General features: G+C 42.5%; 4 non-coding genes across 4 annotated transcripts; all 4 read right to left on the bottom strand.

Moving 5' to 3' along the window:
• Positions 1-1,452: 1,452 nt before the first annotated feature.
• TRNAV-AAC (transfer RNA valine (anticodon AAC)) lies at positions 1,453-1,525 on the bottom strand. The gene has a single exon. It is a non-coding gene; the product is annotated as a tRNA-Val (tRNA).
• A 4,276-nt stretch (positions 1,526-5,801) lies between these two features.
• Positions 5,802-5,874, bottom strand: TRNAV-CAC (transfer RNA valine (anticodon CAC)). The gene has a single exon. It is a non-coding gene; the product is annotated as a tRNA-Val (tRNA).
• Positions 5,875-16,754: 10,880 nt separating this feature from the next.
• TRNAV-AAC (transfer RNA valine (anticodon AAC)) lies at positions 16,755-16,827 on the bottom strand. Its single transcript has one exon. It is a non-coding gene; the product is annotated as a tRNA-Val (tRNA).
• A 6,900-nt stretch (positions 16,828-23,727) lies between these two features.
• Positions 23,728-23,800, bottom strand: TRNAV-CAC (transfer RNA valine (anticodon CAC)). Its single transcript has one exon. It is a non-coding gene; the product is annotated as a tRNA-Val (tRNA).
• Between the last annotated feature and the right edge of the window lie 713 nt (positions 23,801-24,513).

Below are 24,513 nucleotides of genomic sequence, written 5' to 3'. Positions count from 1 at the left end.
GATCGAGTTGGGTTAAAATTAGATCCAGCATACCTTCCCAAGGTGATATCAAAATATCATAGGGCTCAGGAGATAGTCTTACCATCTCTTTTGTCCTGACCCTAACTACCAGAAGGAGGAGAGGCTTCATTGCCTAGACATGAGATGTTTCCTGCAGTATTTAGAGGTAACAAGACCTTGGAGAAAACAGAGGGCCTTATTTGTCTCATTCCAAGGGGCAAGGAAGGGCCTTAAAAACCTATAAACAGACTATAGCTAGATGAGGGAAAAAGGTGTTATGCTAGAATATAGCAGTGCAGGCAAGGCTATTCCAGAAGGTATAAAAGCCCACTCCACGAAGGCCATGACGACGTCCGGGACAGAGAGCAAACACTCCCGTTGGCCAAATCTGTAAGGCGACCACTTAGTCTGCTTCGTATACCTTTGTCAAACATTATAGGTTAGACCTATTTGCTATCTCTGGTCTCACATTTGAGAGGAGAGTGTTACAAGCAGTGATCCCTCCCTAAAGAGAATACAAATCTCTGTAACTCTCTCGTGGTGCCGTCATGTATGATGGAAAAACACGGGTATTACATACCTGGTAATGTGTTTTTTCATGAGACATGACGGTATTCCCTTATATATTCCCTCCCTACTGATCACATCATTAGTGGGATGCATTATTAGCATTATACACTCCCTTGGGTGTTGGAAATTTAGTAGTGTAAAGGATCTATTTATATGTACACTAACCTGCGGAGTTCTTCTCATGCTCTGTGAAACAACTGATGCAGAGAGAGGAGCTGCCCCTTTTATCTTGAAGGTTTCCTGTCCTTGTTGGGCGGATCCCCTCTCTCGGTGCCGTCATGTCTAATGAAAAAACACGTTACCAGGTATGTAATACCCGTGTTTCTTAAGTGCTTTCTCACACCCAGAGCACTTAATGCCAAATTTGCATTTATATGAACACGCTATCTAGTCAAGTCTATTTTATGAGATCATTTTGTTTTTGTTTTTGTTTGTCATTGTGTGCTGTCTTTGGGCTTTTTAAAAAGTGTTCTTCAGTCTTCGCCATCGGAGTGATTTTATTTGTGCCTGAATTTTTATGCAGCAGTTTAGCTGAACATGAGACTTTTTGAGCTAAAAAGTTTCAAAAAGTTTTAATTCAGAATTTAGCACAAAAAATATCAATGGAGACAAATAAGTGACTTAAAAACCCGCTAAGGATAAATTGGTACCGAAGTTTTCAAGCAAATAATTTGGGCATGATGGATTTCTTCTCTATCTGGACTTTGACTAAATCTGTCGCAGTAAAGAACCAGCTGTTCCCTCTCACACGTCAGATTTTTTTTTTTTCTTTTTTTCTTACACTTTTTGTAGATACATGTTTCTTTATAAGGGAAGGAGCTTCTGTTACTCGTGCATCTTTGAAAAGAAGGATATAAAGAAATTTATAAAAGAAGAAAAAAAAGTTTCTGCCCGGTTTCGAACCGGGGACCTTTCGCGTGTTAGGCGAACGTGATAACCACTACACTACAGAAACTTCCATGTTTTTAGGCATTTGCTCATTGAAGCTGGGACAATGGTTGAAAAAAATCGAATGAAGGCAATATCAAACTAATTGGAATGAATCTAATAGACAAAGACATAAAAGGTAACCAATATTAAATATAATCTTAAAGTTTATTAAAGAGGTTGTCTCATCCAAATCGAGAAGTCTGCAGTCACTCTGTGAGACTGCAGACTTATGAATCCTCCCAGCAGACGCACTGTGTGCTTTGGGGATTCGCCGCTTTATGAGCGGGGACCTGAGGTTATGTATGTCAATCAATCAATCAATCAAATTTATTATCGCCAAGTACATATTACATATATACAAGGAATTCTTTGTGGCAAAGAGGCAACATAATATATAACAACAGATACAACAAGTAACATCTAACAAGACAGATACAGTATATAGTCTACACATGACGATTTAATTGTTGAACAGAGAGTGGATAGAAGCTGTTCATATGGCGGTTGGTGCTGCATTTGGGGACTCTGAAGCGACATCCTGAAGGGAGTAGTTGGAATGAGGAGTGTCCCGGGTGAGAGGGATCGGATTAAATTTTCAATGCGTGGGATCGAATACTCTTATCATAAAGATCCTGGATTTTAGGCAGTGGGGAACCTATAATTCTCTCTGCTGTTCTGAAAGTCCTTTGTAAGCGGAGTTTGTCATGCGCAGTGGCTCCCCCATACCAGACTATCAGAGAGGAACAAATCACAGATCTGATGACAGCATTAAAGAATAAGTTCAGCAGATTCTTAGACAAACCATATCTTTTCAGCTGACGCAGGAAGAACATCCTCTGTTGTGCTTTTCTTATAACAGCATCCACGTTTTTCCCCCATTTAAGATCATGAGAGATAACACCAAGGAATTTGGTCTCTGTGACCCTAAGAACCACTTCGTCATGGATGTAGATTGGAAGTATCTCATGTTGATGTTTCCTAAAATCCACAACCATCTCAGCAGTTTTTTTAGTGTTGAGTACAAGATTATTGGCTTTACACCAGTCACATATTCTTTCCACCTCACTCCGATACAAGTCTTCAGCATTTCCCCTGATGAGACCAATCAGTGTCATATCATCGGCAAATTTCAAGATTTTTACTGAGTCTGCTGAAGAGATGCAATCATTCGTATAGAGAGAAAACAGTAACGGGGACAAAACACACCCCTGAGGTGCCCCGATGTTTGTGACCAAGGTGTCCGAAGTGAATGGTCCAACTTTTACACTCTGTATCCTGGCTGTCAGGAAGTTATAAATCCACAAGCATAACTTGAGAGGGACTCCAAGAGCTACCATTTTCTTATGAAGTAAATTCGGATCAATGGTATTGAATGCTGAGCTAAAGTCCATGAAAGGAATCCGGACATATGAGTGCAGTTCATCTGTATGATCCAAAATGTACTTCAGTGCCAGATTGACAGTGTCGTTTGCCGAACGATTCTCCTTATAGGCAAACTGAAGCGGGTCCCATAGCTGCTGCGTGAATTTTATCAGGTGGGACATCATAATTCTTTCGAAGACTTTCATAGCTACAGATGTGAGTGCTACTGGTCTATAGTCGTTCAACTCAGAGGATCCCACTTTCTTGGGGACAGGGATAATTGTGGAATTTTTCCAACACTGAGGTACAACGCACTCTTTCAGTGACACATTGTATATATTTGTCAGTATAGGGGCAAGCTGGGTAGCACATACTTTCAGACACATTGGAGATACACCATCAGGGCCAGGTGCCTTTTTGACCTTAAGTCCCTTCAGGATGCGTATCACCTCTGCCTCGGAGATCACTACTTGGGTGTTGCACAATGAATGATCTTTATATGAACAGACTGAGGAGCATATTCCCAGGGGCGGGCACTGACCGCTTCGGGCCCCTGTGCAAGAAGTGTGTATGGGCCCCCATCCTTTTATGGCGACAAAGCTATATATATATATATATATATATATATATATATATATATATATATATATATATATATATATATATATATATATATATATATATATTTATTTACAAAAAGAATACAGCGGCACATGTGCATGAATTTAGGCCATGTGATAACACAGAAAAACATTAAAACCATTCAATTTAGATAATCCTCAAAAATATTTTTTCAAAATTTTTTTTTAACTTACAGTAAGATAAAAATGAAGGTTCTTAGTGCACAAATTGGCCAATTCATGTAAGCCCATCAAGCATGGCAAGGTGACCTCCACCTGATTGGTCCCTGCTCTACCGTACATAAGCCACCCGTTTGTTTCCAAACTTTTGGTCTGTACTGTGTATGTATGTGTATATATATGTGTGTGTGTATATATATATATACACACACACACAATATATATATAGCAAAACAACACACAGGCCAGCTAACCTCCGAACTCTGGATGGTAAATACCTGTTTCCTCTGTGTTGCACGGACCAAGACTGGGAACAAGTCCAACAATGTAGAAATCAAGGCAGAAAAGTCCAGCAAGCGGAAACTTCAGGTGGTTTTGAGACCGTGAAGAAGGCGGCAGTTGTTACCGCCGAAACGCGTAGTCTGTTCAGCATTATGTCTGCATCTTGTTACTGAACTCTGGATTTTTTAAATTATCTGCAATAAAAATTTTTGGATTTCATTATACCACCTGAAGTTTCCGCTTGCTGGACTTTTCTGCCTTGATTTCTCTCTCTTTCTCTCTCTCTCTTTCTCTCTCTTTCTCGCTCTCTCTTTCGCTCTCTTTCGCTCTCTCTTTCGCTCTCTTTCGCTCTCTCTTTCGCTCTCTCTTTCGCTCTCTCTTTCGCTCTCTCTTTCGCTCTCTCTTTCGCTCTCTCTTTCGCGCTCTCTTTCGCTCTCTCTTTCGCGCTCTCTTTCGCTCTCTCTTTCGCGCTCTCTCTCTCTCTCTCTATATATATATATATATATATATATATATATATATATATATATATATATATATATATATATAATGTATCTAATATATAAAGCTCAAAGTGTGTGTAAAGTATGTATTTATGTGTGTGTGTATGTCCGGGATAGGCATTGGCACCGTCGCAGCTACAGCCACAAAATTTGGCACAGTCACACGTCTGGACCCCGAGAGCGTCCTAAGCTATGTTGTGAGGCGAAATTTTAACCCCGCGCGTTCCAATTCACCAATTTTGCCTGTCTACATAATGGGGAAAAAGTGTGTGCGCGTCAAGCCCCGCCCCTCATTATGATGTCACAATGGTTGCCATGGCGACGCTGATGTCATCATAGGTTGCAAGCCCTGCCGCCGCTCATTATGATGTCATAATGGTTGACTATGGGATGGAGGATGTGTGATGGGTATGTGGGCACTCGACTATGGGATGGCGGATATGTATGATGGATATATGGGCATGGGACTATGGGATGGTGGATATGTATGATGGGTATATGGGCATGGGACTATAGGATGGAGGATGTGATGGGTATATGGGCACGGGACTATGGGATGGCGGATATGTATGATGGGTATATGGGCATGGGACTATGGGATGGAGGATGTGTGATGGGTATATGGGCATGGGACTGAGATGAAGGATGTGTGATGGGTATATGGGCACTCGACTATGGGATGGCGGATTTGTATGATGGGTATATGGGCATGGGACTATGGGATGGAGGATATGTATGATGGGTATATGGGCACGGGACTATGGGATGGAGGATATGTATGATGGGTATATGGGCACGGGACTATGGGATGGAGGATAATTATAATTTGTTATAACTAACCACAGTTAGTTACTATGCCCGGGCAGTGCCGGGCTCTTCAGCTAGTATATTAAATAATTCATGTGGAAGATAGGGACAAATCTTGCATCGGGGATCACCAGACTCTTGTTACGCCTCTGTGAATTACCTTGATAATCATTGTCCGTTTTCGTTGCCATAATATCATTATTGATTTACTATATTTGTAATTACTGGGAGACCATTTTTCTGGTGTACTCTCTTTTATAAGGAATTCATTGGTCTTCTGATGATTTTCCATCATTATCCTGATATGTGTCTTTCAGCAGACCTTTTTCCATGTAATATATATTTTTTGATGATTAGTTAATAAACTTTATGATTATTTACAATATTGGTTTCCACTTATGTATTTATTATACTAATTCAAATTCTGATATTGCTTTCATTAAATAGAACATTGGTCTTATATTTATTTTCTTTAAGAAGCTACACATTATTTGGTGTAGAATTTTTTTAGTGGGTTATTCTATATATAAATTTAAAAAATAAAAATTGTTTCTGCCCGGTTTCGAACCGGGGACCTTTCGCGTGTGAGGCGAACGTGATAACCACTACACTACAGAAACTTCCTTTTGGCTTTCCGTTCCACTTTGATGGGGCAGTCCTGCTGTCCCTACCCGGCAAGGATTTGTCCCAACTTTCATTCACTCAGATGTCTTCTCTTAATCAAACATCTCTCTTCTCGTAACAGAACCCACAACCTTTATCATTACAAGCCATAGTTTACACTTACAAGAATGGAAGGTTTCTTCACACTTGCAGCTGCGTGGCAGGCTCTGAACCTATTCTGCCAGTCTGTAACTGTTCTGTTTCCTTGAGAGTGGTAGATCAACACACCTTATTCAGACTCAGCTGGCCCCCACAATGTGAACACCTTTTATTATCTGAGCCTTATTTATTAGTTTCATTCTTAGGCTAAAGAGGCATTTCCCAACAACACCAACGCAAATATCAGCATAGTTGCTCAGGAATGGTGTGTAAACGCTAAATGTGGCAATATTTTTGCAGAGCTTTCAACAATTTAGGAATTGTTTTTATTTAATAATAATTTTATTACTATAGTGCCAACATATTCCGCAGCACTTGACATTATAGAGGGGGCTTGTACAGACAATAGACTTTACAGCATAACAATAAACACATAGATCAAAACAGATACCAAGAGGCGTGAGGGCCCTGCTTGCAAGCTTACAATCTATAAGGAAAAAGGGGAGACACGAAAGGTGGACCGTAACAATTGCTTTTATTGGACCAGCCATAGTGTAAAGGCCCCGTTACACATAACGATGTCCCAGCGATCCCACCAATGATCTGACATTGATGGGATCACTGGGACATCATTAGGCTGATCACTGGTGAGCTGTCACATAGACAGCCCCTCCAGCGATCAGGACCAGCGAGCAAGCTGGTTTCCAATGTAAATAGTGGGTATCTAAGAGCTGCGTCGGCTCTTGGATACCCACTGTTTAATTTGGAAACCAGCATGCGCTGGTATCTAGGGTAAACAGCGGGTATCTAAGAGCCACGCGGCTCTTAGTTACCCGATGTTTACGTTGGAAACCAGCGTCGCTGATCGCTGGTCTCGCTGCCACACGCAGCATTGCGCGCTGGCCAGCGGGAGACCAGCGATCAAACAATGGCCCTGGACGATCGTGTATGATCAGCGATACCCGGCAGGGGGGCCGGTCGCTGATCCCCGTCACACAGCGATCTCGCTGGCAAGATCGCTGTGGCGTCACAAAATTGGTGATCTCGCTAGCGAGATCGCTGTGTGTGACGGGGCCTTTAGAATCGGGTGTTCCTGTGATGCTGCATGAACCAGTTAACAGTCTAAATAGTACAGACAAAGAGGGCTATTAAATGCATAAAGCATGTGAGAACATGATGCGAGGAACCTGGTTATAGTAAAAATTTTTGAATGGGCCACATGGATATTTAGGTTAATGCGTTAAGGCGATAGGCCGGTCTGAACAAATGCATTTTTAGGGCATGCTTAAAACTGGGGATTGGGGATTAATTGTATTAACCTGGGTAGTGCATTCCAAAGAATTGGCGCAGCACGTGAAAAGTTTTGGAGACGGGAGTGGGAGGTTCTGATTATTGAGGTTGTTAACCTCAGATCATTAGCAGAACAGAGGGCATGGGTAGGGTGGTAGGCTGAGATGAGGGAGATGTAGGGTGGTGCTGAGCCATGGAGTGATTTGTGGGTGAGGGTAATAAGTTTGTATTGGATTCTGGAGTGGATGGGTAGCCAGTGTAATGACTGGCACAAGGTAGAGGCACTGGTATAACGATTGGTGAGGAATATGATCCTAGCTGCATCATTCAGGACAGATTGGAGGGGGGGAGTTTGGTAAGAGGGAGACCGATTAGTAGAGAGTTACAATAGTCCAGACGAGAATGAATAAGAGAAACAGTAAGAGTTTTTGCAGAATCGAAAGTAAGAAAGGGTCGAATTCTAGAAATGTTTTTGAGGTGCAGATAAGACCGAGCCAGTGATCAGATGTGGGGGGTGAATGAAAGCTCGTAATCAAGTCTGACACAAAGACAGCGGGCATGTTGCTGGGGAGTAATGGTGGAACCACACACAGAAATGGCAATGTTGTGCATCGGTAGCTCAGTAGAGAGTAAACACGAGTTCAGTTTTTGACAGGTTCAGTTTCAGATAGATGGATGACATGATGTTAGAGACAGCGGTAAGACAATCACGGGTGTTTTTCAAAAAGGCAAACATGATATCAGGAGAAGAAGTGTATAATTTGGTGTCATCAGCATAGAGATGATACTGGAACCCAAATCTACTGATTGCTTGACTAATATTCTGCATTGAAGCATTACAATGAAACACTTCAAAGTGCCCTGGATGAATTTGCACCCCCTATAAATAGAACACCACAACGCAGACGGCGACAACCCTGGCACACGGTGCAAACACGTTTCCTGCAGCGATGCTCCAGGTGCGCCGAACGTCTGTGGAGAAAATCCAATCTACACGAAGATTTCATCCATTTTAAGTTTATGTTTAGAACATACAACACTGCCCTTCACCTTCATCAACGGAGAGTGGTGGTCATGGGGGATTCCCTGTTGAGAGGAACAGAGGCCGCTATCTGCAGACCGGATATAACTTCAAGAGAAATGTGCTGTCTTCCAGGTGCAAAAATTAAAGATGTGTCTGACAGGATATCAGGACTCTTAAGACCTACAGATGACTACCCATTCCTGCTACTACATGTGGGGACAAATGACACCGCAAGAAATGACCTGGAAACCATCTGCAGAGACTTTGAAGACTTAGGCAAGAAAGTGAAAGAACTGGGAGCGCAGGTGGTCTTCTCTTCCATCCTCCCAGTGGATGGCCATGGAACAAGGAGGTGGAATAAGATTCTGCAGGTGAACAACTGGCTACGTCAATGGTGCCGTCAGCAACGATTTGGATTTCTGGATCACGGAGTGACTTATACGATGGACTACTTGCTAGAGATGGATGGATGGATGGATTATGAAGACTGGAAAGCATGTATTTGGAAGTCGCCTTGCTACACTTGTAAGGAGAGCTTTAAACTAGAACAACATGGGAAGGGAAGCAAAAGACCAGAAAAAGCCATACACCTGACAAATGGTATTGAGAACTCTGCTATTAGAAGTGGAAAGGAAGAACAAAGACAAAAGAATCTAATTAATAAAAATATTGGAGAAAGAGAAACCAATCACAAACTAAAATGTTTCTATACTAATGCACAAAGCATGGGCAACAAACAAGGAGAATTGGAACTACTAACACAGGAAAAGAAATATGATGTCATTGGAATCACTGAAACTTGGTGGGACAATACACATGATTGGAATACAGGACTAGAAGGATACAACTTATTTGCAAGAAACAGACTTGATAAACGAGGAGGGGGTGTCGCATTGTATGTTAGAAATGCGTATATCTGCACAGAGATTGAAGCTTCAGTGACTGGGAGTTCTGTGGAAACTGTTTGGGTAAGAATACAAGGACAGAACAATGGAAAGGACACCATTGTAGGCATTTATTACAGGCCGCCTGTGCAAGCTGAAGATATGGATGAACTCTTTATGCATCAAATGGCCAAGTTCTCCAAAAAATATGACATAGTTGTCATGGGAGATTTCAACTATCCAGACATTTGTTGGGAATCTCAGGCAAAACTAACAGGTCAAGGAAATTCTTATCCTCTCTTGCTGACAACTTTATCTTCCAAAAGGTAGGGGAGAAAACAAGGGGGACTGCTACCTTGGATCTAATCCTTATAAACAGGGAGGAAATGGTTGAGGAGGTAAAAGTGGCTGGGACCTTAGGAGGTAGCGACCATGCTATTTTAGAATTTTGGATAACTAGAGGCGGAAGACCTGTGAAGACTCAGACGTCAAGGTTAGATTTCAGAAAGGCAGATTTTAAGGGATTCAGAAAGAGAATTGGAGGGATCCAATGGCTGGATATCCTTAAAGACAAAAATGTCCAGGAAGGATGGGAAATCTTGAAAAATGAAATTCTCAAAGCACAGTTGTTAACAATTCCGAAAAGAGGGAAGAATAGGAAGCATTTAAGGAAACCAGGATGGATGAATACAGAACTTAAGCACATGCTAAAAAGGAAGAAAGAAATGTTTGTAAAATGGAAAGAGGGAGGCATATCTAAAGAAGAATATAATGCTGTCTGCAGAACCTGCAGGGCACAAATCAGATTAGCTAAAGCTGAAAATGAATTGAGGCTTGCAAGAGATGTCAAAAGCAATAATAAAGGATTTTGGGGATATGTCAAAAGTAAAAGAAAAGTCAAAGATGCTATAGGATTTTTACAGGATGAAAATGATGAAATGGTAAGACAGGATGTTGAGAAGGCTGAACTTTTAAATTCCTATTTTGCATCTGTTTTCTCTCAGAAAGGAAATGTAACATCAACTGTTCTTCACTGTCCTATTAAGGGAATAGAAGAATCCAGGATATCTATAAACAGAAAGATAGTGAGGAAACACTTAGCTAACCTAAATGAATTCAAGTCTCCAGGTCCAGATAAATTACACCCCAGAGTACTGAAGGAGATAGCAGAAGAAATTTTTGAACCCCTCTCCATAATCTTTGAAAATTCTTGGAGAACAGGAGAAGTGCCAGAAGACTGGAGAAGAGCAAATGTTGTTCCTATCTTCAAAAAGGGGAAGAAGGTGGACCCAGGCAACTATAGGCCGGTGAGTCTGACTTCTATACCAGGAAAGATCTTTGAACAAATTATTAAACATGTATGTCAATACCTGGATAAGGATGAAGTGATTAAACAGAGTCAGCATGGGTTTGTAACTAATAAGTCTTGTCAGACTAACTTAATTTCCTTCTACGACGGTATCACTGATTGGGTGGATCAAGGAAATGCTGTAGATATAGTATATCTTGACTTCAGCAAAGCATTTGACAAAGTCTCTCATACAATCCTTATTGAAAAAATGACTAAGTATGGAATGGACAAGGCAACTGTTAGGTGGATTCATAACTGGCTTAGTGATCGGACCCGAAGAGTGGTCGTAAATGGCTGCACATCCAATTGGAAGAATGTCTCAAGTGGGGTACCACAGGGCTCTGTCCTGGGCCCTGTATTGTTCAACATCTTTATCAACGATTTAGATGAAGGAATTGAGGGTAAACTGATTAAATTTGCTGATGACACTAAGCTAGGAGGGATAGCTAATACTAGAGAAGAGAGAGGATTCAAAAAGATTTAAATAAACTGGAGAAGTGGGCAGCAACTAACAATGGTTTTTAACAGGGAGAAATGCAAAGTACTACATCTGGGCAATAAAAATGAAAAAAGCATACAGAATGGGAGGAATAGGGCTAAGTGACAGCACATGTGAAAAAGACTTGGGTATACTAATAGATCACAGACTGAATATGAGTCAACAGTGTGATGCAGCAGCAAAAAAAGGCAAATGCAATTCTAGGATGTATTAACAGAAGCATACAGTCTAGATCACGTGAAGTCATTATTTCCCTCTACTCCTCTTTGGTCAGACCTCATCTGGAATATTGTGTCCAGTTTTGGGCACCACATTTTAAAAAAGACATCAACAAACTGGAGCAAGTTCAGAAAAGAGCGACCAGAATGGTGACCGGTCTGCAAACCCTGTCTTATGAGGAAAGGTTGCAGGATTTGGGAATGTTTAGTTTGCAAAAGAGAAGACTGAGAGGAGACTTAATAGCTGTCTACAAATATCTAAAGGGCTGTCACATTGTAGAAGGATCAACTTTATTCTCATTTGCACAAGGAAAGACTAGAAGCAATGGGATGAAACTGAATGGGAGGAGACAGATTAGATATTAGAAAAAACTTTTTGACAGTTAGAGTGATCAATGAGTGGAACAGGCTGCCACGAGAAGTGGTGAGTTCTCCTTCAATGGAAGTCTTCAAACAGAGGCTGGACAGACATCTGACTGGGATTATTTAGCGAATCCTGCTTTGAGCAGGGGGTTGGACCAGATGGCCCAGGAGGTCCCTTCCAACTCTACGATTCTATGATTCTCCAAACAAACCTATTTCAACACCCTCATCACCTCACTGTCCAATAACCTGAAACGTCTCTTTGACACTTTTCATTCTCTACTCAATCCAAGAGTACAGGCCCCAACCACGGAGCTCCGAGCTGACGATCTGGCCAATTACTTCAAAGAAAAAATTGACCAGATTCGACAGGAAATTATCTCTCAATCACCACATACCATGCACTGTCCTTCCTCCCCCACTGCATCTAGCTCACTCTCTGATTTTGAACCAGTCACAGAGAAGTAAGCAGGCTCCTTGCATCTTCTCGCCCAACTACTTGCACCAGTGACCCATTTCCGTCACATCTCCTCCAGTCCCTTTCCCCTGTTGTCACCCCTCACCTAACTAAAATATTTAACCTCTCTCTCCAGGTATTTTTTCCCTCATTTAAGCATGCCATCATACATCCACTACTTAAAAAACCATCCCTCGACCAAAACTGCCGCTAACTATAGACCTGTCTCTAATCTTCCCTTCATCTCTAAACTCCTGGAACGCCTGGTCCACTCCCGTCTTATCCGCTATCTCTCAGAAAACTCTGTTCTCGACCCTCTCCAATCCGGTTTCCGCTCTTTACACTCCACTGAAACTGCCCCCACTAAAGTCTCTAATGATCTGCTAACAGCTAAATCAAATGGTCATTACTCCATGCTAATTCTCTTGGATCTCTCTGCAGCATTCGACACTGTGGATCATCAGCTCCTCCTCACTATGCTCCGTTCCATTGGCCTCAAGGATATCGTTCTCTCCTGGTTCTCCTATCTCTCTGACCGCTCCTTTACTGTATCTTTTGCCGGTTCCTCCTCCTCTCACCTTCCCCTTACTGTTGGGGTCCCCCAAGGATCGGTTCTAGGCCCCCTCCTCTTGTCCTTGTACACTGCCCCTATTGGTCAAACAATCAGTAGATTTGGTTTCCAGTACCATCTCTATGCTGATGACACCCAATTATACGCTTCTCCTGACATCACGCCAGCCTTTCTAGAAAACACCGGCGATTGTCTAAACGCTGTGTCTAATATCATGTCCTCACTATATCTGAAACTGAACCTGTCAAAGACTGAACTCCTGGTGTTTCCTCCCTCTACTAATGTACCTATACCTGACATTGCTATTTCTGTGTGTGGCTCCACTATTACTCCCCAGCAACAGGCCCGCTGTCTTGGGGTCATACTTGATTCTGAGCTTTCCTTTGCCCCCCACATTCGGTCACTGGCTCGCTCTTGTCATCTGCACCTCAAAAACATTTCTAGAATTCGACCTTTTCTTACTTTTGACTCTGCAAAAACTCTTACTGTTTCTCTTATTCATTCTCGTCTGGACTATTGTAACTCTCTTCTAATCGGTCTCCCTCTTACCAAACTCTCCCCTCTCCAATCTGTCTTGAATGCTGCAGCCAGGATCATATTCCTCACCAATCGCTACACCGATGCCTCTACCTTGTGCCAGTCATTACACTGGCTACCCATCCACTCCAGAATTCAGTATAAACTTATTACTCTCACCCACAAAGCCCTCCATGGCTCAGCACCACCCTATATCTCCTCCCTTGTTTCAGTATACCACCCTACCCGCACCCTCCGTTCTGCTGATGACCTGAGGTTGGTATCCTCAATAGTCAGAACCTCCCACTCCCGTCTCCAAGACTTTACACGTGCCGCGCCAATTCTTTGGAATGCACTTCCCAGGTCAATACGATTAGTTGCCAATCCCCACAATTTTAAGCGTGCCCTGAAAACGCATTTATTCAGACTGGCCTATCGCCTCAACACATTAACCTAATCTATCCCGGTGTGGCACAGCCAAAAGTTTTACCATAACCAGATTTCCTGCATCATGTTCCCACATGCTTTATGCATCCATTAGCCCTCTGTGTCTGTACTGTCACACACTTTATGGCTGGTCCATACAATCAGGCCAACTGTTACCACCCACCTTTCGTGTCTACCTCTTTCCTCATAGACTGTAAGCTTGCGAGCAGGGCCCTCAATCCTCTTGGTATTTGTTATAATCTACTGTATGTGATTATTGTTATGCTGTAATGTCTATTGTCTGTACAAATCCCCTCTGAAATGTAAAGTGCTGCGGAATATGTCGGCGCTATAAAAATAACATTTATTATTATTAGTAATAGGGGCAGTATACAAAGAGAAGAGGAGGGGGCCTAGAACCGATCCTTGAGAAACCCGCAACAGTAAGGGAAAGATGAGAGGAGGAGCCAGCAAAACTTACAGTAAAGGAGCGGTCAAAGAGGTAAGAGGAGAACCAGGAGAGAATGGTGTCCTTGAGGCCAATGGAACGGAGCATAGTGAGGAGGAGCTGATGATCCACAGTGTTGAATGCTGCGAAGAGATCCAAGAGAATTAGCATGGAGTAGTGACCATTAGGTTTAGCTGGTAGAAGATCATTAGAGACTAGTGAGGGCAGTTTCAGTAGTGTGTAGAGAGTGAAAACCAGATTGTAGAGGGTCGAGAAGAAAGTTATATGATAGAGGATAAGTCGGGCATGAACCAGGCGTTCCAGGAGTTTAGAGATGAAGGGAAGATTAGAGACAGGTCTATAGTTAGCGGCACGGTTTTGGTCGAGGGATTTTTTTTAAGTAATGGCTGTATGATGGCATGCTTAAATGGGGAAGGAAGGATACCGGGAGAAAGAGAGGTTGAATATTTTTGTTAGGTGAGTACTGTCAAAAGGGGAAAGAGACAGGAGGAGATGTGATGGAATGGGGTCACTGGTGCAAGTAGTAGGGCGAGAAGATGCAAGGAGCCTGAATACTTCTGTTACTGGTTCAAAATCAGAGAGTAAGCTAGATGCAGTGGGGGAGGGAGGACAGCGCATGGTATAAGGTGATTGGGAGATAATTTCTTGTCGGATATGGTCAATTTTTTCTTTGAAATAATTGGTCAGATCATCAGTGTGGCGATCCGTGGTTGGGGCCTGCACTCTTGGGTTGAGTAGGGAATGAAAAGTGTCAAAGAGACATTTTGGGTTATTGGATAGTGGGTGTTGAAATAGGTTTGTTTTGAGGTGACGTTCAGACGTTCAGCGCACCTGGAGCACCACTGTAGGAAGCGTGTTTGCAGCTTGTGCCAGGGTTGTCGCCGTCTGTGCCTAGTTATTCTATGTATAGGAGATGCAGTTTCATCCAGGGCACTTTGAATTGTAATGCTTCAGTGCAGAATCAGGACATGAGAGGGAGGAGATAGGGGCCAATGATGACTGCAAGTTATTCATAAGTTTCTGGGTGTTAATAGCCTGTATGTTTCTATAAGTGTGGAAAGTAGGGGTGACCTGGGCGAGATGGCAGTTCTTGATAGAGAATAGGAGAGGAGAGTTTGTGAAATCATCCACTGAGCAAAGCCGGGAGAAGACCAAGTCAAGGGAGTTTCCGTCTTCATGCGTGGGTGAGTTAGTGTGCTGCGAGAGGCCGAAAGAGGAGGTTAGAGATAAAAGGTGAAAGCAGATGGTGAGCGGGGAAGAGCAATGGGGATTTTGAAGTCTCCCATGATGAGGGTGGGAATGTCACAGGAGAGATATTGTGGAAGCCAGGTGGCAAAGTGATCCAGAAACTGATGGGAGGGGCCCGGAGGATGATACACTATCGCCACTCGCATGGAGAAAGGGATGTAGAGTCTGACAGCATGGACCTTGAAAGAAGGGAAGACAAGTGAGGGTACTTGAGGGATAACCTGAAAGGTACATTTGGGTGATAGCAGCAGACCAACTCCTCCACCTGCTCTGTTGTCCGATCTTGGGGTATGAGAGAAGTATAGTCCACCATATGAAAGAGCAGCAGTGGTGGTGTCTCACTGCTGGATCCAGTTTTCAGTAAGAGCCAGAAGGTTAAGAGATTCAGAAAGGAAGAAGTGGATGAAGGAGAGTTTATTACACACTGAGCGAGAATTCCAAAGGGCACACTTAAGAGATAGACGTCATGCAGGGAATATTAATAAGATTAGTGAGGTTTCTGAGTGTAGCAGTTGAGGGGTTCGGCTTACTATGACATGGGGAGGCGGGGTTGGGAGAGATGTCTTCTGCGACTAGGAGAAGGATAGAAAGAGTGAGTAGATGGTTAAGTGATTTGTGAGAGCGTCTCATGTTTGGATGGTGGGAATGAATGGATCTGTGCTGTTTAGCAATGTGAAAAGAGCGTGAGTGCTATACATAGGAGAGGAAAAGACAGAGGGACGGTGGATGTGAGTGAATGCAGCAGCCAGGATATAAATTATACAATTGCATATGGTAAATATTTGTTGTAATCCAAATGTACAGGGAATAGATTTATTTATTTGTCTTACCTGTATTACCTGTTTATTTCTTTTACGCCTTTCATCTTGGGCAAGTATGATAAGACAATTTTATTCTCGGTCGGTACAATTACAGAGCTGAGATAATATTTTTTTTTTTTTTTTCACGTTTGTCATTGTGGGTGGTCTTTGGGGGTTTCCAGATGTTTTTGGCTGATTCATCAACTGCGACTTTTTAAAAAGTGTACTTCAGTCTTCCCCGCTGCAGTGATTTTATTTGTGTCTGAATTTATATGAAACTGTTTAGCTGAACCTGAACCTTTTTGATCTAATAAGTTGCAAAAAGTTCAAATTCCTAATTTGGCAAAAAAAAAATCAATGTATACAAGACAAATAAGTGACTTAAAAAAACCTGGGCCTGAAGTTTTCAAGGATTCATTTCACCTTGCTGGATTTCTTCTCTTTGTGGACTTTAAATAAATGTGGCACAGTAAAGAACTAACTGTTGTCATATGTCAGATTTTTTTTTTGTTAGCTTTCTTTCTTACTGTTTATGTATATACATTTTTATAAGGAAAGTAGCTTCTATCACTAATGCATCTTTAAAAACAATATAGAAAAATTTATAAAGGAAAAAAAAACATGTTTCTGCCCGGTTTCGAACCGGGGACCTTTCGCGTGTTAGGCGAACGTGATAACCACTACACTACAGAAACTTCCATGTGTTTGCTTACTTGCTCATTGGAGCTGGGACAATGGTTGAACGTGTAGACCTGAATAACACTGATTTGATGTTCCTGGTAATTGCTGCATTGTAGATGTAGTCTAATGTGGATCGTTTCACTATAGTTCTGCAAGAATCTGACTGTGATTTTTAACAAAATTTAATTGGATCAGATAAATGAGCAGGTAGTAAACCCAAACTAAGGTTTCGGTGTTTGTGAAGGTTTGTTTTACCCATGTAGTCTCTTAAAAGTATAGATTTGTACTATTGAAAATGAGTTGAGGGCTACATTTTATGCAGTGTGAGATCTTCCATTATGTATAAATGTTATATACGTTTGTATATGCAGACTTTTGAATTGATGTAGTGGACGCGCTGTTCTGCAGGGATTTGCCGGTTTATGAGCTGGGACTGGAGGGTATGTGTGTGTTATACATGTTCCAAGCCAGAGCCCTTCTAGTGGCCGTGGCCTTGATCCATACACTTGTATCAAGTGAGGCTGAGCCCCGTCTAGTGATGCGGCCGTCCGATGTCCCTGGCCGACTAGAGGACGTGGCCTTGCTCCATACAGCAGTGGTCCCAGCTGCCTTGATATAATTAACAGGTTCCCCCTGTGTAGTTTTAGGCTGATCTCTCACCTTCCTCACCTTCCTCATGATCATGGATACCCCAGGAGGTGAGATTTTGCATGGTGCCCCAGATTGATGTCGATTGACTGTCATTTTGTATTTCTTCCATTTTCTTACTATTGCACCAACAGTTGACTCCTCCTCACCCAGCGTCTTATGGTTTTGTAGTCCATTCCAGCTTTGTGCAGGTCTATGATCTTGACCCTAACATCCTTATGAAGCTCTTTGGTCTTGCCCATGTTGTAGAGAGTTAGTCTGACTGAGTTTGTGGACAGGAGTCTTTTATAAAGGTGACTATGTAAGACAGCTGTCTTTAATGCAGGTAACAAGTGGATTAGGAGCGTCTAACTGGTCTTTAGGTGCCAGAACTCAATGGGTTGGGAGGGGATCTAATACTTATTTCTCACTGCAAAATGCAAATAAATTTATATAATTTATACAATGTGATTTTCTGGATTTTATTTTTCATATTCTATCTCTCAATGTTAAAATTAACCTACCCTTAAAACTAGACTGTTCATGTCTTTGTCAGTGGGTAAACCTACAAAATCAGCAAGGGATCAAATACTTATTTCCCCCATTGTATCTATAGGAATTGCTCAGGCACCCCCCTATTGGGGAGGATGCTTTTTATACAAGATGTCTCCAAGCTATTGGATGGGAGACATGTTGCAAGTGAACACACATTTAACTAAATGCCTCCCAGTTGTTGCTGGGAGCATTTACCATGTGCGCGTGATGCCCCTTTTACAGGGGAGCGCACGCACATGCACCGTAGGCACACCGTCGGAACACAGTGCAACGAGCATATTGGAGGGAGAAGGCAGGAGCATGCTGTGGGCAGCACTATGGGCCGGTGAGTTAGCTGGCATCCCTGCATGGAGGGAGGTGGGGACACCATGTCGGGCATAGCGCTACATGCCCCTTTCTCTGATAATTTGTCTTGTTCTTCTGCAACACATAAAACAGATTCTACTCACCTTTCTTCACTTTCACTCCGCATGGCATCCTCTTCTGCAACCGGCTCAAGAGCCACTAGCTGACTTCGGCATCCCAATCATTGCTTATGTCTTCACTGCCATATGCCACCCAGTCATAGGCACACTGAGGTCAGATGCTGGATGCAAATTGCTCAGTGGCGTGTACTGCAGCGGAAATGGCGGATCCCCTGCGCTGTAATATATTTCTGCTGAATGTGCGTCCGAGGATGCAGATCAAGCTGAAATATTTGCTGGTGTCAGTGGCCTCACTCCGCTTCTTGGCCTGATGCAGTCACATCAGTGATTTGTCTGGCCCCGGGAATGCTCCGTTAAAGTGAACCTTTCACCAGGTTTCGCCGATATTAGATGCGGCCACTGCCTTTCAGGGCTTATCTACAGCATTCGATAGTGCTGTAGATAAGCCCCGATCCGATCTGAAAGATAAGAAAAATAACTTTTATTATCTGCTAGGCGGTCCGAAGAATGTCGCAGGTCCAGGTCCGGCACCTCCCATCTTCTTATGATCGCCACCCTCCTGCTTACTTCATGGCTATCCTGGAATTGCGCTCCTGTGCAGGTGTACTTATCTGTCCTGTTGAGGGCAGAGGAAAGTACTGCAGTGCAGGCACTGAGAAAGGTCAGAGAGACCGAGCGCCTGTGCACTGCAGTACTATCCTCTGCCCTCAACAGGGGAGAGTACACCAACGCAAGAGCGTGATGCCGGGAAGCGATGAAGTAAGCAGGAGGGCGGCGATCATAAGATGGGAGGCGCCGGACCTGCGACATCCATCGGACCCGACCGCACTGGACTGTCCAGCAGGTGAGTATAATAAAACTTATTTTTCTTATCTTGCAGGTCGGATCAGGGGCTTATCTACAGCATTATAGAATGCTGCAGATAAGCCTGAAAGGCAGCAGCCGCATCTTATATCTGCCAAACCTAGTGAGAGGTTCGCTTTAAGTGATATTTACCTTTACACATATGGTCTACTGTGTCTTAGGAACTCTTGTACTCTTACCAGCGTGTGTGTACACACATACATGCACAGATAACCGAAGTACACATCGATACATGAAAATATATATATATATATATATATATATATATATATATATATATATATATATATATATATATATATATATATATATATATATATATATATAGTTGTGGCCAAAAGTATTGACACCCCTGCAATTCTGTCAGATAATACTCAGTTTCTTCCTGAAAATGATTGCAAACACAAATTCTTTGGTAGTATTATCTTCATTTAATTTGTCTTAAATGAAAAAACACGAAAGAGAATGAAGAAAAAAGCAAAACATTGATCATTTCACACAAAACTCCAAAAATGGTCCAGACAAAAGTATTGGCACCCTCAGCCTAATACTTGGTTGCACAAGCTTTAGCCAAAATAACTGCGCCCAACCACTTCCGGTAACCATCAATGAGTTTTTTACAATACTCTGCTGGAATTTTAGACCATTCTTCTTTGGCAAACTGCTCCAGGTCCCTGATATTTGAAGGGTGCCTTCTCCAAACTGCCATTTTTAGATCTCTCCACAGGTGTTCTATGGGATTCAAGTCTGGACTCATTGCTGGCCACCTTAGAAGTTTCCAGTGCTTTCTCTCAAACCATTTTCTAGTGCTTTTTGAAGTGTGTTTTGGGTCATTGTCCTGCTGGAAGACCCATGACCTCTGAGGGAGACCCAGCTTTCTCACACTGGGCCCTACATTATGCTGCAGAATTTGTTGGTAGTCTTCAGACTTCATAATGACATGCACACGGTCAAGCAGTCCAGTGCCAGAGGCAGCAAAGCAACCCCAAAACATCAGGGAACCTCCACCATGTTTGACTGTAGGGACCACGTTCTTTTCTTTGAATGCCTCTTTTTTTTCTCCTGTAAACTCTGTTGATGCCTTTGCCGAAAAAGCTCTACTTTTGTCTCATCTGACCAGAGAACATTCTTCCAAAACGTTTTAGGCTTTTTCAGGTAAGCTTTGGCAAACTCCAGCCTGGCTTTTTTATGTCTCGGGGTAAGAAGTGGGGTCTTCCTGGGTCTCCTACCATACAGTCCCTTTTCATTCAGACGCCGACGGATAGTACGGGTTGACACTTGTACCCTCGGACTGCAGGGCAGCTTGAACTTGTTTGGATGTTAGTCGAGGTTCTTTATCCAACATCTGCACAATCTATCGTTGAAATCTCTTGTCAATTTTTCTTTTCCGTCCACATCTAGGAGGTTAGCCAGAGTGCCATGGGCTTTAAACTTCTTGATGACACTGCGCACGGTAGACACAGGAACATTCTGGTCTTTGAAGAAGGACTTGTAGCCTTGAGATTGCTCATGCTTCTTCACAATTTGGTTTCTCAAGTCCTCAGACAGTTCTTTGGTCTTCTTTCTTTTCTCCATGCTCAGTGTGGTACACACAAGGGCACAGGACAGAGGTTGAGTCAACTTTAATCCATGTCAACTGGCTGCAAGTGTGATTTAGTTATTGCCAACACCTGTTAGGTGCCACAGGTAAGTTACAGGTGCTGTTAATTGCACAAATTAGAGAAGCATCACATGATTTTTCGAACAGTGCCAATACTTTTGTCTACCCTCTTTTTTATGTTTGGTGTGGAATTATATCCAATTTGGCTTTAGGACAATTCTTTTTGTGTTTTTTCAAGACAAATTAAATGAAGATAATACCAAAGAATTTGTGTTTGCAATAATTTTCAGGAAGAAACTGAGTATTATCTGACAGAATTGCAGGGGTGTCAATACTTTTGGCCACAACTGTATACAGTACAGACCAAAAGTTTGGTCACATTTTCTCATTCAAAGCGTTTTCTTTATTTTCATGACTATGAAAATTGTAGATTCACTCTGAAGGCATCAAAACTATGAATTAACACATGTGGAATTATATAATTAACAAAAAAGTGTTAAACAACTGAGAATATGTCTTATATTCTAGGTTCTTCAAAGTAGCCACCTTTTGCTTTGATTACTGCTTTGCACACTATTGGCATTCTCTTGATGAGCTTCAAGAGGTAGTCACTGGCAATGGTCTTCCAACAGTCTTGAAGGAGTTCCCAGAGATGCTTAGCACTTGTTGGCCCTTTTGCCTTCACTCTGCGGTCCAGCTCACCCCAAACCATCTTGATTGGGTTCAGGTCTGGTGACTGTGGAGGCCAGGTAATCTGGCGTAGCACCCCATCACTCTCCTTGGTCAGATAGCCCTTACACAGCCTGGAGGTGTGTTTCAGGTCATTGTCCTGTTGAAAAATAAATGATGGTCCAACTAAACGCAAACCGGATAGAATAGCATGCCGCTGCAAGATGCTGTGGTAGCCATGCTGGCTCAGTATGCCTTCAATTTTGAATAAATCCCCAACAGTGTCACCAGCAAAGCACCCCCACACCATCACACCTCCTCCACCATGCTTCACGGTGGGAACCAGGCATGTAGAGTCCATCCGTTCACCTTTTCTGCATCACACAAAGACACGGTGGTTGGAACCAAAGATCTCAATTTTGGACTCATCAGACCAAAGCACAGATTTCCACTGGTCTGATGTCCATTCCTTGTTTTCTTTAGTCCAAGTCTCTTCTGCTTTTTGTCTGTCCATAGCAGTGGTTTCCTAGCAGCTATTTTACCATGAAGGCCTGCTGCACAAAGTCTCCTCTTAACAGTTGTAGAGATGTGTCTGCTGCTAGTGTGGCATTGACCTGGTCTCTAATCTGAGCTGCTGTTAACCTGCGATTTCTGAGACTGGTGACTCAGATGAACCTATCCTCCTCAGCAGAGGTGACTCTTGGTCTTCCTTTCCTGGGGCGGTCCTCATGTGAGCCAGTTTCTTTGTAGCGCTTGATGGTTTTTGCCACTGCACTTGGGGACACTTTCAAAGTTTTCCCAATTTCTTTATCGCCTCATTGGGGGGCACAGGTTACCATGGGTGTATGCTGCTGCTGCTAGGAGGCTGACACTATGCAAAACGAGAAAATTAGCCCCTCCCCAGCAGTATACACCCACCGACAGGCACCAAGTACCTCAGTTTGTGCTTAGTGTCTGTAGGAGGCAGACCAGGATCTCCCCAGATCCGCAGTTAACTATCCTTTTTTCCTTACAGGTTTTAGTTGTGTTATTAATCTTTTCCATTTGTTTTCCAGATACAGCGTCGGGAAACAGGGTGTAATTTCTCACCCTGCCAATTTTTTGGACTGACCTTCATTTCTTAAAGTTTTGATGGCCACTCGGTTTTCTTTACTCACCTGCTTTTTTCTTGCCATAATACAAATTCTAACAATCTATTCAGTAGGACTATCACCTGTGTATCCACCAGACTTCTGCACAACACAACTGATGGTCCCAACCCCATTTAGAAGGCAAGAAATCCACCTTATTAAACATGACAGGACACACCTGTGAAGTGAAAACCATTTCTGGTGACTACCTCTTGAAGCTCATCAAGAGAGTGCCAAGAGTGTGCAAAGCAGTAATCAAAGCAAAAGGTGTCTACTTTTAAGAACCTAGAATATGGGACATATTTTCAGTTGTTTCACACTTTTTTGTTAATTATATAATTCCACATGTGTTAATTCATAGTTTTGATGCCTTCAGAGTGAATCTACAATTTTCATAGTCATGAAAATAAAGAAAACTCTTTTTGAATGGGAAGGTGTGTCCAAACTTTTGGTCTGTATTGTGTATGTATGTGTGTATATGTATGTGTGTGTGTGTGTGTGTGTATATATGTATATATATATATATATATATATATATATATATATATATATATATATATATATATATATATATATATAATTCATGTGGAAAATAGGGACAAATCTTGCATCTGGGATCACCAGACTCTTGTTACGCCTCTGTGAATTACCTTGATAATCATTGTCCGTTTTCATTGCCATAATATCATTATTGATTTACTATATTTGTAATTACTGGGAGACCATTTTTCTGGTGTACTCTCTTTTATAAGGAATTCATTGGTCTTCTGATGATTTTCCATCATTATCCTGATATGTGTCTTTCAGCAGACCTTTTTCCATGTATATATATTTTTTGATGATTCGTTAATAAACTTTATGATTATTTACAATATTGGTTACCACTTATGTATTTATTATACTAATTCAAATTCTGATATTGCTTTCATTAAATAGAACATTGGTCTTATATTTATTTTCTTTAAGAAGCTACACATTATTTATTTGGTGTAGAATTTTTTTAGTGGGTTATTCTATCTATATATATAAATTTAAAAAATTAATTGTTTCTGCCCGGTTTCGAACCGGGGACCTTTCGCGTGTGAGGCGAACGTGATAACCACTACACTACAGAAACTTCCTGATGGCTTTCCGTTCCACTTTGACGGGGCAGTCCCGCTGTCCCTACCCGGCAAGGATTTATCCCAACTTTCATTCACTCTCAGATGTCTTCTCTTAATCAAACATCTCTCTTCTTGTAACAGAACCCACAACCTTTATCATTACAAGCCATAGTTTACACTTACAAGAATGGAAGGTGTAATTTCAATTGCAGCTGCATGTCAGGCTCTGAACCTATTCTGCCAGTCTGTAACTTATATTTCCTTGAGGGTAGTAGATCAATACACCTTATTCAGACTCAGCTGGCCCCCACCGTGTAAACACCTTTTATTATCTGAGCCTTATTTATTAGAGTTTCATTCTTAGGCTAAAGAGGCATTTATCGGTCGTCCATGACAGCACCACCTGAGAGAGGGGATCCGCCCTTCAGGAACAGGAAACCTACAGATAGAAAAGGGCGGCACCTCTCCCACGCATCAGTTGGTTTCCTGTTCCTAGAGGACGGGACTTCCTTCAGATCGTCCAACATGGAGTCGCCGAGGGATTCCCAGGCCGGCTAACCGACCCAGGTAGCGAGGGGGTCTCCTACCTCGGTCAAGCTCGGGTTCCTGGAAGCGCCACGGTGGGGCCGGGTAGGTCACCACGACGGTGGTGAGAGCAGGTGGAGCCAGGGGTCCGGTGGACAGCCGCCTCCATGTTGCCGCACCAGGAGGTATGTATGTCCCGGGC

Source organism: Dendrobates tinctorius, unplaced genomic scaffold, assembly GCF_039654945.1.
Source record: "Dendrobates tinctorius isolate UK_male_01 unplaced genomic scaffold, ASM3965494v1 ptg000228l, whole genome shotgun sequence".
NCBI classification, from domain to species: Eukaryota; Metazoa; Chordata; class Amphibia; order Anura; family Dendrobatidae; genus Dendrobates; species Dendrobates tinctorius.
Note: the sequence above shows the minus strand (reverse complement) of the source record. Positions and strands in the feature narration are given on the sequence as shown.